At 53.6% G+C, this 14,100-nt stretch overlaps 1 pseudogene; it reads left to right on the top strand.

The window, feature by feature from the left end:
- Positions 1–792: 792 nt before the first annotated feature.
- Positions 793–14,022, top strand: LOC129196971 (olfactory receptor 14J1-like; annotated as a pseudogene).
- Positions 14,023–14,100: the final 78 nt, after the last annotated feature.

Genomic DNA, 14,100 nt, shown 5'->3' on the forward strand with positions numbered 1-14,100 from the left:
CACTGTGACTCTTCTGATTCTCTCCCCCATCCATTTCCCCCATCTCTCCCCCATTCTCATTTCAACAGAAGGCTGATGGATGAAGAGGTAGTATGCCATGTGTGCTCCTTTCTCTCTTAACAGCCCTTCTTGGTATATGCCTGGCAGTCTGCTACACTTGAGAGAGAAATAAGATTTTCATTCATTTCTCTTAAATTCCAAAAGGGGGACAGATTCTTTTGGACATAATCACTCTTTCGGTAAAACTCTCCAAGTGCCATTTTCCTCACCTTTGAAGTTGGGAGATCCAATTTTCAGTAATACATGCAGACAACTGAAACATATCTAGTGTTGACTAAAAGAATTGGATATTAGTAATATCTGATAGATCCAACGGACGTTGTCCTTGATGTCACTCTCCAGTTATCGCCTCTGTCAGGAGAATGGGGCAGTGAAAGGCAGATGGTGGCCTTCTGTGCACTGGAAAGATCTCGAATGCTAGCAAGCTCTAAAAGCCATTCTTGTTTTGTGCAAACTTTCTCAAGCGCAGGTTGTACAATGCAATAGGGAAAAGATGTAGGAAGTTGCTGTTTTGATTTAGATGTAATGCAAAGCTATTAAACATAGGCTTTCCTTCTGTATTTGTTACGGAAATGATATCATAAGAAGGGAAATACTAATTATGAATATTTTTACTTGTGACGGGGAAGCTGACAATGCCTATGAACAAGGCAAGGCAAATTAGGTCAAGACCTCGTTGCACTTGGAAGTAAACAGCCGTGCTGTGGAACGGCTAGGAGAGGCTATGTGACAATGTGGGTTCTTGGCATTGTCTTTAAGAAAGCCAAAAATGCAGGAAGCATTAACATTGATTTCATGTACGCTATACGGTCATTCACAGACAGAGGTAAGCCTGTATTTTCCTCTAGGCTTGTAGGCTTTCATTTTTTTTGTTCTCATGGAAGTAGCTTCGCACAGTGAGTTGTGCTTCCCTCTGGTATTAGCTCTCAGCTCTTTCTATAGCGAGCAACATAGAGAAGATGAGCTTTAAAAACAGACTATTTTGACACTTTGTCAAAGGAAGTCCATCTGGAACCAAAAGTGTGTGTGTACTACAGTCATACACCATATACCCTAGGTGAAGTAACAGTTCTGCAGATCATAGTAAACACACTCATGAAGGAGCTGTGTTTCATGAAGTGGACAGTCCGATGTGAAGCCAGGAGATGTCCATGTACTGCCTGTAGATACGCTTGTCCAAAACGCTTGTCAGTTGCTGCACTTTGCAAGTGGCAATTAACTGGATCAGGCTCTAAAAGAAGTTGGTGTTGCCTGTTGACAGTATTTTTGCAGAAAGAGTTCTGAACGGTGGACTCCTTTAAACGTTGGTTTGCACTGAGGAAGAGTTTATGCATGGTACCCGCCTGAGCTGTGCTCACACAACATGAGTAAATGCAGGAAGACCCAACCTTTTTACCTCGTGCTTTGGGATATGAGAAAAGCCCAGGAAAATGCATCACAACTCTTGCCCGAGTTTCAGGCCAGGTGGGGTGACTTCCTCCGACTTGCACTGATATCTGTACTAATGCTTGTCCTGTACAGGACATCCCGTGGCGCTGTAATTCAACATTGTGGCAAAAAAAAAGAGCTGCAACACTAAATTTCGTATTAGTTTACAGGCAGGCTAATAACCTAAGCATACTAAAGGAAGGCACGAAGATTGAGGCAGCTCATGTGAAGAGAAAACATCTGCACCATTTTTTGCCTGCAGAAACCTGACAGAAAAGAAAGAAGGTATAATAAAAATGTGGCTCGTCTGGCAGTATTTTTTTTTGCTTTTGTAATTACTTGAAGGTGTCGTTATTTTTTTTAACTGTTGCATCAGCAAAGCCTGCCAGATGTTAGTCAAAATGCTAGTGGGCTTCAGTGCAAAAAGACTTCTTCCAATGGAAGCTGTCTGAACAGTTCCAGAGACACGGACTCCAGAACTCCACCTATTTCTTCTCTGTTCCAAAAGATCCCCAAATTGGACACTCCTACAGCAGAGATAGAAAGCTTAGCACCGTAACCTTGGAACTGTGAAGCAGCTGCTTCTAACTGACTCACAAGGTGAGTGAGGTCGAGGATCTCTTGGAATCTCTGTGGATCAGAAGCATGTGGAGGGCTCTAATGGCTCCAGAAACAAAGCTGGCACGTGACAGGAGACAGGTTAAAGAAATCCCTGAAAAAAAATGATTTCATGTACAGGAGCACATAAGAATGGAGAAAAGCTTGATAAGAAAACTAATATTGGGCAATGCACGTATGGGTAGAGCAGATACATTCACTAAAAGCAGCACGGAGCGCTGGATATACCAAGCTGGAAAACAGCACCAGTACATGGAGACTCACTGAAGAAAATGCTTACGTTTACATTGGCGGTCTGAAGTTCAGCTCAACAAAGATCTCGTACCAGATTGCCTGCGAGTGTGTGTTGTTTAGTAGAGCTGTGACAATTGAGCTAAGAAGGTAGGTGTTTTCTTGTGTGTACTTTCTGGAAATGAAATGTACAGTATTTCACAAACTAGCATGTTATAACTCTAGCATCTGAGTTTTACAGAAACGCTGTATATCGGAGATCTGATGGCGCTAACAATAGAGAGAAGCTACCTCCTGTAGCTGTGCCATTGGTGTCATCAGACATCTGTCCAGTGTCTGGAGCCCATGACCTGCCTTCCTGGTCTGTGATGGGGGGTGTCCCCAACAAGGGTGTGGGGCTGGGGGTCCAGGAAGGCACATGGGCCCAGCATGGGGCTCTGAAATCTCCTGTGAAGCCAGGAGGGCTGAGTCCATGGGGCAGGGAACCACCACCCCTCCCAGAGTGGGGCAGAGGACCCGGGGCTCTGGGCTGCCTGTCCGTGCTCCTCTCCTGCCCCGACACCCCATTGTGCAATGTGGGGGATGGTGCTCACTGGAGCCCTGGTAAGAACCTGTTTCCCACTGTGCCTCCAAAGCACCGCGTGCCCCAAGGGCTGTCACCGTCTGCCCCTTGCCTCTCCCAGCCTCCTGGAGGGACACTCCAGTTTGCCCTAATCTGCCCTTATCTGGGGCCACGTGGTGGGTGGGAAGGGGATCTCCTTTGCAGAGACACCTCAGGCGTCCGGGCTCCCTCAGCCACTCTGCTCATGGTGGTGGTGCAGCCAGAGAGGACCCGGGGCACTGGCAGAGGAGAGGGGACATAGAGACTCGGACACACAGACACACACGAGAGCATAGCTTTGCTGAAGGGGTTTATTGATCATTGGAAGGAAATGGCCCAGGGCTCCCAGGGGGTAGGGGGGGGTCATCCAGGGATGACCATCTCCTCATGCCTCTGGAGGGGAAGGACAGGACAGGGCTGTCACCACCAGTTCCAGTCCTGAAAGACAGAGCCCAGAATGTGACCCCCAGTGTCAGCTGGGACAATGAGAGGGGCCTTGCCCCCACCATCTCTGTCTGCAGAGACCTGGGGAAGGAGAAGGGAATTGGAGCCCCCAGTACACCCAGGACAGCACTTGGCTCTCCTGAGATCAATATGGCACCCAGAGGGATGCCCCTAAATCCCCCAGAGCCCTACTCAGCCCTCACAGTGGGCCTGGGTGTCTGTATGGCACCAGAGCCCCTACCTGGTCTGCACGGTGACCCTCTGGGTCTGTAGAGCCCCACTAGGTAGAAGGAAAGGCAGGGGGGCAGCTGTGTCCAGCCTACCCTGGGGCATGGGTCATGGACAGTCTCCTCTGCTTCCCTCTCCCATACCCACATTCTGCCCACCCCAAAGGGCTCAGGCATCCTCCGGGGCCCAGGATCCTTTGTGGGGCTGGAGACACTATGCCATCAAGAGAGGCAACCAGGCGTTTCTGGCGCAAAAGCCTCTCCAATGCGTCAGCCAGATGGGGCTGGGGAGAAAGGGAGGGTTAGGGACACGCTTGGGTGCACTGGGGTGTACTGGGAGGCAGGGGAAAGCAATGGGGTCCTTGGGGAAGGTGGCTCTGGGGAAAAATGGGGTACAGGAGTTTGTGTGGTGGTGCCCAGGAAGCAGTGGGGGCCCTGGGGAAGGGGCCCACCTGGGTGCGTGGCTGAGTACTGGGGCATCCTGGGGTGTACTGGGTTGTAATGGGATGGATGGGAATGCAGTGGGGGCCCTGGGGAAGGGGACCTCTCTGGGAAAACACTGGGGTGCAGGGGTGTTCTCTGGGGTGCACTGGGCTGTACTGGGGCACACTGGGATGCCCTGGAGTGTCGTGGCCATGGAGGGGAGAGTCTGGGGCCAGCAGAATTCATGGTACCCACCTCAGCCCTCTTCACTTGCCCGTCTTTGACTAACCCCACCTGCAGAGAGACCATGAGACCTCACTGGTCACTGGCATGTCCCCGGTCCCAGCAAGGGATGGGAGGACCAAGGTGCCCTCCACTTCCCCAGACTGGAGACCCTCCAAGTCCACCCCACTACTTACATCCAGGCTATTACTTCCGCTTCCATCCAAGAGAACCTAGGGAAGATGAGCAAAGGGGTGGTCTGAATTGGACCTTGGTGGGGCTGTGGGTGGGACACAGGTGAAAGGAGAAAGCTGTCTTGGCCAGGGCTGGAGGTGCAGGGGAGCCTGGAGGAGCTCCTTGCTTGGGAAGGGGAGAGGCCAAGTCAAGGGGTTTTGGGCTCTCCACTACAATTTTGTGCTGCAGGAGAGCTGATGTCCTGCAGCCATGACCCATCCCCAGCCTTGAGCCCCTCCCCGTGGCATTGGGGACTCACCTGAGCATCTCCCGGGGTGCACAGCAGGATGGTGAAGAGCAGGGCCACGCTGAGCACTGCAACCTTCATCTTCCTCTGCAGTGTGGTGAGTCCTGGGTGAAGCTGGAGAAGGTGAGGGGCAGATTTATCCCTCTCAGGACTCCTCCTTGCCCCTCCCCAACCTGAGAGCTCCCGGGGCAAAGCCAGACTTGGCCGAGACACCAGGCTTGGCAGAGACACCAGCCCTGGCAACCAGCCCAGCCTGGCACAGAGTCACCCCTGCCTCCGCCTCTGATCCAGCCCCTTTCCTCGGCATCAGTCCAGCTTCCGGCATGGGGCAGGTGCACAGGGAAGGGCCCAGGCATCTGCGGGTGGCGAGGGGGGTGGGCAGTGCGCCTCTGACAGCCTTACGGTGACAACCCACTGCTCTAACACAAAACCTTCCTCCCACAGCTCTCCAAAGCCAGATCCCCCATCTCCCAGTGCCCCTCACCTCCCAGCACTGCCATCTCCCAGTGCTCCTCACTTTTCAGGCCAGTCGTTCCCTCCAGGACTCCCCCAGAGATGACGCCAGCCTCAAACCAGGGGTCTCTAAGCAGGATTGTCTCTGACCCCTCTCCAGCCCCTTGGGTAAAATGGGGGCTGGGACTGATCCCTCTTCTTGGGGCATCGTGGACTCCAGGATTAGGGAACACTGGGAGGTGAGAGGACAACTGGGGACATGGGCAATGGGCACAGCCAGGTGACTGGGATCTTCAGTTGCTGGAGGCAATGGGCAGCACTGATGAATGTTGGGCACTGGGAGACGATGGCTCAGTTCGGGGGCAGTGCTGAGGTGGTCGCAGTGCCCAGCTCCAGCCCCCCCGCCATTTCCCTTGCACTGCAGCCCCCAAACTGGGCCAGTCCCCAGGCACGGCCTCCCCGGAGCAGAGGCCAGAGGGGAATATCCCCTGCCCTGGCCCTCCACCTGCCACTGCCTGGGGCCACCATGCCCTGCCAGACAACATGGGTCCCACTCTGCAGAGCTGCCCCCGGACAGTGGGTCCCTGTGACCCCGTTCCCAAGAAGGCTCTGGCTCCAGCCCTGGCCCTGGCTGGGACTTGGTCGCAGCTCACCAAAGGCCCTTGTCCCCATGAAGTGTCCCTTCAATGCCCTTGTCCTTGACCCAGGACAGCGCTGTCCCTGAGCAGGATGTGGCCATCCAGAGGGACACGATGAAGTGCGCACTTGTCTCCAGGCAGTGACTCGGAGCTAATCACGGAGACAGAGCTCCCCTGGCAAGAGGAGGGATGTTTGTCCCCACAGCATCTCTGATAAGCCGTGTTTGCCCTGGACCCGTTGGACAAGGAACCCTTTCAGCAATCGTGGTGCTTCACGAGAGTGCCTGATCAGGGGGAGTCTGGGGGAGGTAAAGCAGCCTGGACACCTGGGGTCCCTCCAGTCCTGGCAGCGGGCAGAGCCCACAGAGGAGGGCAGTGCTGAGGGACCGGGGAAGAGCAGGTCCTGGGGCACCCTGCACGCCTGGGTCGCCCCTGGGGACAGGCTGGAGCCCAGAGGTGGGGGCAGTCCCGGGGGAGCAGCCTGACAGCCGGGGTGTCACTGTCCTTCGGGAAAGCCTGGTGGCAGGGGAGTCCTGCAGGAGTGGAGCTTAGAGCAGCCTGGGTGATGGAGCTGTCTCCCCAGGGGCGCTGTGTCCCTTTCCCTCTGCCCCCCTGCCTGCCCTGCAGCTCTCCCTGGCTTTCCAGGGGGGGTTCCTTCACAGCACCCCTGACCCAGACATCACCATCCTGGGGGCCCTGGGCAGCATCCCCTCACCAGTGTGGGGCAGGAGCACTGTGGCATTGTACGCAAGTGGTTCAGCTCTGCCCTCTGAGTGGGGAGAGCTGCTGGGGGAAGCTGCTGGCCTGGCTCGCACAAGCCAAGCAAGACCTTCTCCAGCAATCTGGCATCAATGCACCCATTCCTTCCAGTTGTGACACTCACACCATCTGCCATCACTGCTCTCTTCAAGGATGCACGTGCCCCAAAGAGCAGAGGGAATAGCTGGCACCTCTGTTAGCAGGGACATACTCGTAATGAAGACGGGCATATTCCGGATCAACGAGCTCAGGCACCCCTGTTTTGCCTCCCCGTAGATGCCCACAGCTATCAGAAGAGATAGATAACAGGACGGATAGTTATTTATTTATTTATTTCTGCATGATGAGAAGACCAGCATTTTTACTGGTGGTGTGAGCTAGCACTGGCAGGAGATAGGGCCAGTAAGGTCTCAGTCAGGAGATGCAGCATGTATTTACTTGTCTCTGCCCTCGGTAGCTGAGGGTCAGAAGTAACCATGTGTAATGACCAGCAAATCCACTAGCCGCACTCAGCAACAGCAGCATTGAATGCACTGGACTCCTTGCCTGTACTGAGTCCATGGGACATCACCATTATGATAGCAGATCCACAAATCCTTTGTCAGGCTGGCACGTTCCTCTGTAAGGTCATCCCCTGTTTGTTATGTGCCACAGTAATTCAAGCGACCACGCTGTGCTTCCCCATCACCATTCACTTCCCAAACCATCCAGCAGTCCATGTCACATGTCTGAAACTGAAATAGTGCTCTGTTTTAGTCCTCTGGCTATGAGGGTCTGAGGATAGTTCATTCTTATGAGGCACAAGGTGGGAATCAAAGGCTGGTGGTAAAAATCTGGTATAGGTTTTGAAGGCAGTGGGGGGTTTGCCCGAGTTTCAGTGAAACCAAGGTGTCACTGGTTTTGTTCCCATGATGATACGGGCTGCTGTCGCGGCTTCAAAGAAATAAAAGTAGACCGAGAAGTGGTTCACGAGAACTGTACATGGCTCGGATTCTTCACTGACGTTATATGTCATTTTTAAGGATTATGGATATGGCTGTATCTTTACGGGACACTAACTATAAATAAGAGACCTGTTGTGGATCAGTTGTGAAAAGACTGAAGGCCACTTATTGGAATATTTGCTTTGGAAATTGCCCAAAGAGCAGGCAGTCACCTGGAAGATGTTCATTTTGACTGCTTAAATTTTTTAAAAACTTTTTTTTAAAAAAATGTTTTTTAAACTTTTTGACTTGTTTAAATATGCTGTGACGTGATTTGTATCCACCAACTGTGGATGGATCAGCCAGCACCCTCCAGGAACTGAAAAAGAATCTCGCTTCCTCCCTACGGGCCTGCTTCTCAGCTGTGGAGAAACTGTCCTAGCAATTGTCCCTGCATTTAAAAACGGATGTCTTCCTCTCTCACAAACACCAAGGTTTCAATTTAAGAGTCAGCCTTTTTCTGTTCAAGGGACAGGGTAGCATTGGCACACACCACATGTCACCCTGTGGTTCTATCTGCGTGACCAGGGGGAGGGCATGAGGACGTGGGATGGTGAACCTACCTGGAGACTAGAAGCTTGGGTACTGGAACTGCCAGACAAAGAACCAGCCAAAAGACATCCACCCAGGGAAACTACTGCTCCAGGTTCTGTTGGGCAGAGTAGAAGGGCTGATCTTACTTTCAACCCCGATGAAGGAACTTCTGCTTTGCAGTGACAAAACCCAAGGAATGAATACGCTGACCAGGAATAAAGGGGCCCTGTCTCCAGCAGGGCAGAGGAAAGGGACAACCGAGTTTACTGGGCCGTATGGGATGGATGGCCTGACACATCAGCCCCATGGGAGTATAAAGCTCTGGGGACACCGGTGCACATGTACTCTAATGCCATTGGATGACAAAGGGGCAGAACCCATTTGTATTTCTGGAGTGACGGAAGGATCCCAAGAACTGTCTGTGTTGGAGGCTGAGGAAAGCCTAACTGGGAAAGAGTGGCAAAAGCACCCCGTTGGGACTGGTCCAGAAGCATCCTTGGCGTAGACCACCTCCAGAGAGGGTACTTCAAAGACCCAACAGGGTACCAATGGGCTTTTGGTATAGCTGCCTTGAGTACAGAGAAGATGTTTAGCCATTAGCTTGCCAGGTCCCTCAGAGGATCCTTCTGTTGGGGGGTTGCTGTGGGTTCAAGAACAGCAGGTACCATTGGCCATGTGCTGATCCAGACTGCACTGGAAGAGGGTGAAGCTCCTGAGCACTTGCAGTGTATTGATGACGTCATTGTGTGGGGCAAGACAGAAAAGGAAGTGTTTGAGAAAGGGAAAAGAGGGATCTAGATTCTTCTGAGAGCTGGTTTTGCCATACAATAAAGGAAGAGCAAAGGACCTGCACAGGAGGTCCAGGATTTAGGAACAAAATATGAAGATGGGCATCGTTATAGCCCAATGGATGTGATCCATAAAATAACAGGTTTGTTGCCACCACCTAACAAAAGAGAAACACAAGCTTTCCCAGGTGTTGTGGGTTTTTGGAGAAGGCACATTCCAGGTTATATTCTGATCATAAGCCCTCTCTGTCAAGTGACCCAGGAGAAGAACAGCTTTGAATGGGTCCTGAGCAGCAACAAGCCTTTGAACAAATTAGACAAGAGATAGTTCGTGTGATAGCCATTGGGCCAGTCTAGACCGGAGGAGAAGTGAAAAACATGCTTTACAGCACAGCCAGGGACCACGGCCCCACCTGAAGCCTCTGGCAGAAAGCATCTGAAGAGACTCGAGGTCGACCCCTGGGTTTTTGGAGCCAGGGATATGGAGGATCCGAGGCCCACTGCACTCCAACTGAAAAAAAGATATTGGCAGCATATGAAGGGCTTTGAGCCACTTCAGAAGGAGTTGGTACTGAAGCACAACCCATCTTGGCACCTCGATTGCCTGCACTGGGCTGGATGTTCAAAGGGAGGGAACCCTCTCTGCATAATGAAACTGATGCTATGTGGAGTAAAGGGGTTGTGCTAATAACACAACAGGCTCGAATGGGAAACCTCAACTGCTCAGGAATCTTGGAAGTGACCATGGACTGGCCAGAAGGCCAAAACTTTGTAGTGTTGCCAGAAGAGGACGTGACACGTGCTGAAGAGGACACACCATGTCATAAACCACCAGAAAATGAGAAGCAGTATGCCCTGTGTGCAGATGCGCCCTGTCATAATATTGTGGGAGCAAATCTGAGGTGGAAGGCTGCTGGGTGGAGTCCTACACGATGAGTCACAGAAACAGCTGAAGGAGAAGGTGAATTGAGTCAGTTTGCAGAGGTGAAAGCCATCCGGCTGGCTTTAGACATTGCAGAGCGAAAAAATGGCCAGTCCTTTGTCTCTGTAGTGACTCATGGACGGTGTGCACACTGAGCTGAGGCAAGAGGAATCCCACCTCCTGTGGGTCTGTGGGGTGTGTGGGGGAGAGCTGAAGCCCACTCCAGTCTCCAGACTACTCACCAGAGAGGAGAGACCTGATGGACACCGCTGAATCCCTGCCCTGCGTGGGGGGAAATGATCCCTGCCTGTCACTGCTGCGGTGACCTGCCTGGCCATGGGACAGGGAGAGGGGTTAAGGGAAGGGAACATTTCAACCTCTCATAGACCACCATGCCACGGGAGGAAAAATCCCACTTCTGAAATCCATCTCTCCCCTGCTCAGAGAGGGACAGTCAGTGATGACTTCAGTCTGCGTCAGCCTGCGCTCCCCAGGAGAGACCCTGATGCCTTTGAGAAGCTTCAGCCCTGGAGCCCCAGGGCCATCTGCAGGGAGTGTGGGAGGGCAGAGAAAGTGTCGCCCTGGGCTGGTCCTCTGCTGCTGAGCTGCTCCAGGCTCCTGGGATGGAGGGAGCTCATGGCAAGCGGGCAGCACTGCAGAGAGACATCTCTGGCCAGGAGCAGCTCCTCTGCAAAGCGCAGCAGGGCTGAGGGCACTGCCTGCAGGCATCGAGGGGAGAGGAGGGAGGAGAAGAGAGGTTAAAGGCAGCCTGGGGTGAGAGGATGCTGAGAGCTGATTCAAAGAGAACTCTTCACAGCCCCCTACGTGGTAAGTCTGTGTCTGCAGGGAAAAGCAGCTGTGGTTGCTGGAGGGACCTCTTCAAGCTGGTACATCCCACAGCTTGTGAGATCTTCTGGGACGATTTTTGTGTGCAAGAGGACAATGTGCTGCCTCTGCGTGAGGCAGGGAGAGGTTAAAGGCAGTCTTGGGTGGGAGGATGCTGAGAGCTCACTGGAGGAGAAATCTTCAAAGCCCTCTATGCAGTAAGTCTCTGGATGCAGGATGACGCAGATGAGTGTCCTGGAGGGTTCTCCTGCAACTCAAACATCCCACAGCCTGTAGGTTCTTTCAGGAGGACTCTGGCAGTTGCCTAGTGTAGAGAAGGACATGCTTCAGAGCAGGGATTCCCTGCTTCATCATCAGAGGGACAGGGCATGATGGCTGCCTTCTCCTGGGGATGGCTGCAGTGCTGTGAAGGGATGCCCATAGCTGTCCTTCCAAACAGGGACCCTGCACCCCAGGGGAATTTGTGCTGGGGCAAGGACTCTGCCACCTGCCAGGGTCAGCTCTCTTCCTGCCCGGGGAGCTCCCCACAGAGCTGCAGGGAGAATCTGTGGGTGGCAGGAGTCACCCCCATCAGCACAAGGCAGGGTCCTTCTGCTGCAGAGAGGGTTCTGCATGGGTGAGGGCTGCTCACAGCTCCAGACCTCCCCCAGGCAGTTTCTGAGGGGACTTGTGAAGAAGGACATCAAGGCAGCATTCACCTGAAAGGAAGGAGTCTGTGCTTTCATATATCTCCTCTTTGTCAGCGGGGAGGGCAGGGGGAGATGGGAATTTCTTTTTGTGCTCTGGAGAAGGCACTGAGAGCCCAGTTCCCAGTAGGACTTGTCTGAGCTGCTCCTTAGCCCCTGCACACAGAGGTGCCCCTGGGCAGTGCCCGGCTGCCAGGAGGGGTCTGCAGGGCAGAGCTGAGCACACAGCCGGTGGCATGGGCTCTGTGAGCACAGGCAGGGAGGAGACCTGAGCACAGAGGAACAGCTCCTGGCAGGGACAGCTCCAGGCAGCAGAGACATGGGCAGGGAGCGAGAGGCAGCTGTTCCCAGAAATGCTGTGGAAGGGGGGTTGGGGCACCTCCCTGCCATCCCCTGCAGTGCAGGCACCTTCCCCGGAGAAACCCCCTGCTCTGCTCTCCCACCCAGCGGAGCCTCTGCCCTGAAGGTCACCTTCTCGGCAGCCTGACCCCTGAGGAGCGGACATTACCAAATACCCGAGTGCCTCCATCGGCAGCAGCGCTGTGGCATTTCTCTGGGTTTCCCCTCCTGTCTCTGCTCCCCTTGATCGTATCACCAGGTTTGCTGGGATGGGGGGGTGGGGTTCAGACGCAGCTCAGAGACCAGCCCTGTGGGTCCTGCCATGCAGACGCGTCCATGGGAATGAAGTGTCCAAGTCCCTGCCTAATGCCCGGGCTGCAGGGGATACAAATGACCCCATTCTCCCTTCAGGACACCCCGTCTTTAGGACATTTGCTTCTTTCCCTGAGGGGGTCTTGCTGGGCTGCAGGCTGCCCTCCCCCAGGGCACAGCTCTCCCATGGCATCCCGGTGGTCTCTAGGAGCCCCATGGAGAAGACCCCTCAGTGCTAAGGCCATGAAAACGCTGCTGGGTGGCTGCCTGCGGACAGCTGCAGAGAGCCCTCTGTGTTCCTGGCTGGGAGGGGAGGGCTGACATCCTGCTCAGGTAGAGTGAGACAGGCTGAGGGGGTTGGAGATGTGCACTTGGGAAATGGATTCCTCTGCTCTCAGCAGGGCCCAGCTCCTTTTGGGGGGAACGTCCGGGTGCGATCATCCTGCAGCTCAAAGAGGTGCCAGCACAGGGCAGCTGAGACCAGGGCTGATGGACTGACCGGCTCTCCTCACTCATCACTAGGGGACAGTCCCTTTGCCTCTCGGGATGCACAAGGTTTCACTTGGAGTGCAGCAGAAATGCCAGGGATTTCTGCCTGAAAAACACTCCTCAGGTGTAGTGGGACAACTTAAACAGGAAAAACAAAATCTCCTCAAATCTGCTCTGCAGTTAGGTGAAATGGGAGCAACAAAGCTGAAAAATCTCTTAGATATCCCAAGTGGATTTAATCCCAGATCAGCCTGTGTTCCTATGGACCTATGGCTGTAGGGCAGGGCTGGCTCCTGCAGAGCCCCCTGCTCCCTGGGGCAGCCTCAGCCAGCACCAACCAGAGCTCACCAATGGGACCTGTAAAAGGTCTTCCTGAAAGTGGAGAGGCAGTTTGGGGGGGTTCTATGAAATATGGAGAGGGTCTATAGGGTTGGGGAATGAGCTGACTCGTTCCTCTTTCAGCTCGGGTAGGGGGAATTCTGTGGGAAATGACATGGGCTCTTCCTAACAAAAGTGTACCCTAACTTTTCACTGACTTTTCCTCCTTGGACAGGTCCCTGTGCCCAGAGGAGAAAGATATCTAATGGCAGCTCCATCAGCCATTTCCTCCTCCTGGTGTTTGCAGACACACGGGAGCTGCAGCTCTTGCACTTCTGGCTCTTCCTGGGCATCTACCTGGCTGCTCTCCTGGCCAATGGCCTCATCATCACTGCCATAGCCTGCGACCACCACCTCCACACCCCCATGTACTTCTTCCTCCTCAACCTCTCCCTCCTCGACCTGGGCTTCATCTCCACCACTCTCCCTAAAGCCATGGCCAATTCCCTCTGGGACACCAGGGCCATCTCCTACACAGGATGTGCTGCTCAGGTCTTTTTCTTTTTCTTTCTAATGCCAGCAGAGTTTTCCCTTCTCACTGTCATGGCCTATGACCGCGATGTTGCCATCTGCCAACCCCTGCACTACGGGACCCTCCTGGGCAGCAGAGCTTGTGTCCACATGGCAGCAGCTGCCTGGGGCACTGAGTTTCTCAATGCTGTGCTGCACACGGCCAATACATTTTCTATACCACTCTGCCAGGGTAATGCCCTGGACCAGTTCTTCTGTGAAGTTCCCCAGATCCTCAAGCTCTCCTGCTCAGACTCAGACTATCTCAAGGAGGCTGGGCTTCTCGTGGTTAGTGTCTGTCTAGCATTTGGGTGGTTTGTTTTCATTGTGCTGTCCTATGTGCAGATCTTCAGGGCCGTGCTGAGGATCCCCTCTGAGCAGGGACGGCACAAAGCCTTTTCCACGTGCCTCCCTCACCTGGCCACGGTGTCCTTGTTTATCAGCACTGGAATGTTTGCCTACCTTAAACCCCCCTCCATCTCCTCCCCATCCCTGGACCTGGTGGTGGCAGTTCTGTATCGGTGGTGCCTCCAGCAGTGAACCCCCTCATCTACAGCATGAGGAACCAGGAGCTCAAGGAGGCCATTAGGAAAGTGATTTCATGGAAGTTTTTCAGTCATGATAAACCTCCTATCTCTCTTCACAAGTGACTCCCTGGGTATCCAAGAGCAGGCCAGTATTTTGGGGTTTTTTGTGTATCATTAATGTCAGTGTTATCGGTTTGTATA

Source organism: Grus americana, chromosome 27 (assembly GCF_028858705.1).
Source record: "Grus americana isolate bGruAme1 chromosome 27, bGruAme1.mat, whole genome shotgun sequence".
NCBI lineage: Eukaryota > Metazoa > Chordata > Aves > Gruiformes > Gruidae > Grus > Grus americana.